The sequence below is a fragment of the Euphorbia lathyris genome, chromosome 6 (genome assembly GCF_963576675.1).
Source record: "Euphorbia lathyris chromosome 6, ddEupLath1.1, whole genome shotgun sequence".
NCBI classification, from domain to species: Eukaryota; Viridiplantae; Streptophyta; class Magnoliopsida; order Malpighiales; family Euphorbiaceae; genus Euphorbia; species Euphorbia lathyris.
The window spans coordinates 2,308,890-2,314,194 of record NC_088915.1 but is presented as its reverse complement, the minus strand read 5'-3'; the positions used below and the strand labels follow the sequence as shown (position 1 = coordinate 2,314,194).

The following is a 5,305-nucleotide window of genomic DNA, read 5'->3' as shown; positions in this document are numbered from 1 at the left end:
CATTCCTACTGATTCTATACATCAATACCAGCTGGTTAGAATTTAATTGTCTTCTTCTTCTCAATTTACTCATTGAATATTAATCATATAAAATTAAATAGGAAATTCCAAGAGAGTTTGTGAAACGTTTTGGAGGATAAAATTAAATAGGGACATAATAATATGCAAGCGTCGCAATTTAGAGACGATATTTTAGCTAACATAAAGCCATTTTTATATAGCCAAATGTAGACATTTTTTTGTCTAAATGTCGTCAATTTGGAGACGCTGATAAATTAAAGTGTTGCTGTATTCAAGACGCTACCAGTATTTTGTTATGCGAAATAATGACATAACAAATATTATGTGTCGTTCACTTTGCGATGCTTTATTAAAACGTAGTGAAAATTTCTGAAATTAAAAATAAATAATATAAAAAAAATTCATGATGCTCAAAATTTAAGCGTACACTTGTATACAGTATATCGTCAGACGGAATTTATCCACAAAATGTTTTATGCGTCGTTAAAATTAAGGACACACGATTTAATGACTTTTGTAACGATGCTTTGAAAAGCGTGGGTAAGCATTTAGGGACGTCGAAAAGCGTCGTTACATCTTGAATTTTAGGGTCGTAATAGGGCTTTTGTTTTTGTAGTGGCAGCACAAAGCTTAGAGAAGAACTCATATAAATCTCTTTAACATAAACAAAATCATGATCAAGTAACTCCTTCTCCATCAATCTCTCTCTGGGATCTCTCCTTAAACACTTGTTCAAAAAATCCTTATTTTTCTCTAATAACCAAGTCAAAAATTCAGGCATCTCGTTGAAGGATCGTATTTTAAATAAAGCCAAAATCGGATAATCAATATACTTTGACCATATGATTTTACCTATCACCATTTTTATAATTCTTCATACGGGTACGCTAAAGCAATCATTCATCGAGACATGAAATCAACAAATATTTTTCTCGATGAGAATCTAATGTCCAAGTTGATGATTTCAGACCTTCAAAGACCGGAGCAGAAATTGATCAAACCTTGTGAGTACAGCCGTAAAGTGAAGTTTCTCTTGATGATTTCAGTTAGGGGTTTCTCAAGAGGAATCCCTTTGATTCACACTCTTGCAACGTCTCTACTGGATTTTGGGGAACATCAACTTTATGATGTATGCTAGAAGGCATTTACCGCTGGTTATGAATAAAATGTAGTTCAATTGCCTCAGCTTTGTTCGTTGGTGTTGATACATTCAATGGATCTGCAGCATCTAAAGCCTGTTTGCCTTTTGAGGATGCTACTTGTAGGCGTTTAGTTATGTTAGAGGATGTTTTGCTCAATCTATGTTTAAATGTGCAAATTCTTATTAAAGTTTGCTATTTTTGTTTCATAAACATATTTAATATTTTCTTTTAACAAATAAGCAAAAGAACTCGGGTCACTATTCAACAAACCAGTTCAGCTCGGACTGGACTCATGTCGGTTCCTGGTTCGACTGACCAAACCCACTACAAGAAAAACTGTAATTAGAGATCGATATTTGCAACCGAATTGAAGTCGGTTGCAATATTGCAACCAAGGTGGTTGCAAAGCCCATCCTGCGGTTGCCAAGTTGAGAATCTCATTTGTCAAATACATTTGAGACTTGAACACGGTTTCAAAGTTCTTATGGTTGCAAACTTTGCAACCGAATGGTCTCAAAATATATTTTGTGGTTGCAAATTTTTAAGGCCATTTAGGGACTTCTGTATATAATATATACTTGGATATTTGAATTATATTTTGAGTGAAATTAAATAGGAAAGAAAGGAGAGAGAAAGAAATGCTGGTAATATATTTTTAAACAAAAGAAAAATATAAAATTATATTTTAATATTTAAAATAATAGTTTTTAAGTATAAAATAAATTTAAGGGGGTAAGTTGCAAAAATACGTCTAACGTCTACATCCATGAGCAATTTTATCTCAATCGTTCAAAATGGTGCAATTTTACCACTAACATTGGTTATGAAGAGCAATTTTACTCATAAAGTTGGCAAATTGGATCAATTTGATAGATAATTCATCAAACTGTATTATCGATCATAAATCTTATTATCTACACTTCATATGTGCGTCATTTTATCATTTATTAGTAACAATTACATAAAGTAATAAACATGTATATTTGAATTAAATTAATGAGTCTAAATATAAGTGAGGAATGAAGAAATCAAATTAGCATTATTTTACCAAGCCCATTAAGAAATAAAGGTTAAATAGGCCCGATGTATCCATTTGGTCCATTTTAGGGATTTATATTTGTGCTATGGAGAAATTAGAGATTAGCCCTAATTACATTTGTTGTCTGCCTCCACCTTCTCTCCCATCTTCCACTTCTTGCATCATTGTCCTCCTGGAACCCTTGAAAACACGAGTTCTGGGTTTGTTTCACTTCGGTTTCTCTTTAATCAATCTCCCTCTACTTCTCCTAGATGGGTTCTATGGCTTTGTTTCGTTCCAATCAGACCTCTAAGGGTTCTGTCGGACAACTTCGGCTTTCGGGCGCCTGCCGGTTTACTCCGATGATCTCCTTGGCTGCCTGAAGGTGTCTAGCTGGCCTCTATCCCTACATGCAAGGTAAGACTAAGGTTTGCTCTTTCCTCTCATTCTACACGCTCTTCTTCGACTTGGGGTTTTTTTTTTTTTCGGGTTCTTGCGAGTTCTAAGAACTCCTAGAGATGCAAAGGGTATTATGTGTCTTTTGGCTTGAGCTGGTTGTTTGGCTATATTTGTTTGGATTTGGGATGGTTATTGTGATGTTCATGGAGTTTTGTGATTTCTCACCCTGTTCTAGTCAATCATTTTTTTCGGAGTTCTAGAGCTTCTCATTCTCTTTAATGGAGGCTGTGAGGGAGGTCAGTCTCAGTCTTACTCTTATTTTGTCCTTTTCATTGACTCTTAATTGTTTATTTCTAGGGTTTCTGTTATCATAAATAAGCTTTATTAGCGTTTGAAGTGTTTGATGAAGTGTTTGATGTTGGCATTGAAGCATTCATTTTGTTTGAAGTGTTTTTAGTTTCGTCTATGGTAAGTGGTTTTCATTGTGCTTCTGTTGTTACCTTTTCCTGTTGTGCGAAAAGTTGAGGTTTGCTGAAAAGTTGAGGTTGAGAAGAGCTAATAACTTACTGGTTAGGTCATTTTCATTATGGTGTTACTTATGGTGGAGTCTCTATTTTAAATGCTAAAATGTTGGCTAGAGTCCTGATGAAGTCTTGAACTTAGCTTTTGATATTATAGTTTTAAATGATAATTACAATTGTATTTTTGGTTATCATCAGTTACCTGCAAATTAGTTATGCCTTTTGGGTTAATAGATAATTGTTTCTGATTTTGGGGTTAGTGTAGATAATTGGTTCTGCCTTTTGGGGTTAAAAGGCTAAGTAACGATGCCCTGTCTCGTGCTTTAAGTTCATATCTTAGGATGGATATAGAAAAATTCATATAACATCTATTCATGCAACTTTGAGGAGTAAAGTATAATTTATGCCATATTTTTATAAATAGTTCTTTGAGTCAATTCATGTTATTAATATGTAATGTTACTAGTTAAGTGATAATTTTTCATCATTGTAAAATCATCTCTTCATGTATTTGCAAATAGGATCTTCTATTAAAATGGATATTCATTTATGCAATTTCACCTAAGGTGTATTACTGTGGTTCCTGGACATGAGTAGGATTTCTGCTTGAAGTGGCCATATGTAGGATTGCTAACTCCCGATCAATTCCTCTTGAGGAAGCCATTGATTTTCATGTTTAGGATTAGCTCTATAAGATGGGCACATGTTTGGAATGATTTTCTTAACAACACCTTCTGCTATTTAAAAGTGGAGCAAGTGATGGTATTTAAATTCATATGAATGGCTAAACTTGAATTCATTGAACACTAAATAAGTTGCAGAGGGCTTTTTATAGTTTTTAAATTCATGTTTGGAATGTTCCTAATGTTACTTATTCTACTGTTTTGCAGGCCATCCTTGGATTCAGTTCAGGTCAGTTCAAGTAGATGGCACTGCTCTTGTGACCCTCTTGAAGTTGAATACAGCTGCTCAGATCCTCTAATTTTACTAGTCCATTGAAGATTGTTGATACAGTTTATAATGTAAGTATTGATAAAAAAATGTCATTTAACACTTAAATTCAATGCATAAAAAACAGAGTGCACTTATGAGGATTTTTAAAAATTTTGCAGTTCGGAAAACTGTACAACAACAACAACAACAAAGCCTTAGCCCCGAAATGGTTCGGGGTCGGCTAACATGAACTATCATATAAAACCGTGAAAAGTTCGGAAAACTGTATCTAATTATAAATCCTATAAAACACACTCTAGACTCTCGTGATTAAAGAAAATTGAATGTAATTGTGATTATGTTTAGATTGATTTATCATGTTTTTTTTGTTCATTTGGTTTTCGTTCAGGTGAGAAAATTTCAACCGTTATGCTTCCCACATCATGCATGATGAATGTGCACCCTCGAGCAGATCATGTGCCTTACCCAAGAGACCGATTTCTCAACATTTACTTGTATGGATACAAGCAACAATTATTTGTATTTAATTTAGTTTATATATAACTTTAATTTTTTTTACACCAATGTGTAACTTTAAATTTTTTTTAGCGAATGTATAACTTGAATTATTACACATTAATAAGTTTTATATAATTTATATTTTCTATTTTATTATGGAATTTCTGAAATGGTTATATGATGTTAGTTTAGTAAAATTGTAGAAATAATATTTTAAGATATATATATATATATATATATATATTTGCAGACATAAAGCAATAAATTTAACAACCAGATTACTTGTGACCAAAAGTTAGTTTGTAACCATAATAGATTTGCAAAATTATTCATTGATTTGTAACTGACATATGGTTGCAAGTGATCGGTTTCTAATTTTGCCACCAAATTAGCTACTGAAATGGTGGTTGCAAACATTGCAACCGAGAAGCTTGATATGGTATCAAAGTTTTAGCAACCTTGCAATTACCAACCGATCCAGTTTGGTTGCTAAATATGCAATTCTGGTTGGTAAATAGTGTTAGCAACCAATTTAGCAGCCAAATTTTTGGTTGCTAATTACCGTTTTTCTTGTAGTGACCAACCGATAGTTTTATAACATTGGGAACAATCAAAGCTATCACCATTTCTATAATTGTGCAACATAATATCATACACATGAACCAGAAATCCTTGTTCCCCTCGTCATGCAACCACAGTGTACATATCTAGCACATCCTAAATCAGCAAATTATCAATTTTTGTGTGTAAAT

General features: G+C 33.2%; 1 long non-coding RNA gene across 1 annotated transcript; it reads left to right on the top strand.

Annotated features, from left to right (window-relative positions):
• Positions 1–2,552: 2,552 nt before the first annotated feature.
• Positions 2,553–4,559, top strand: LOC136232272 (uncharacterized). The gene is made up of 3 exons (XR_010690446.1): positions 2,553–2,598; positions 3,992–4,123; positions 4,444–4,559. It is a non-coding gene; the product is annotated as an uncharacterized lncRNA (long non-coding RNA).
• Positions 4,560–5,305: the final 746 nt, after the last annotated feature.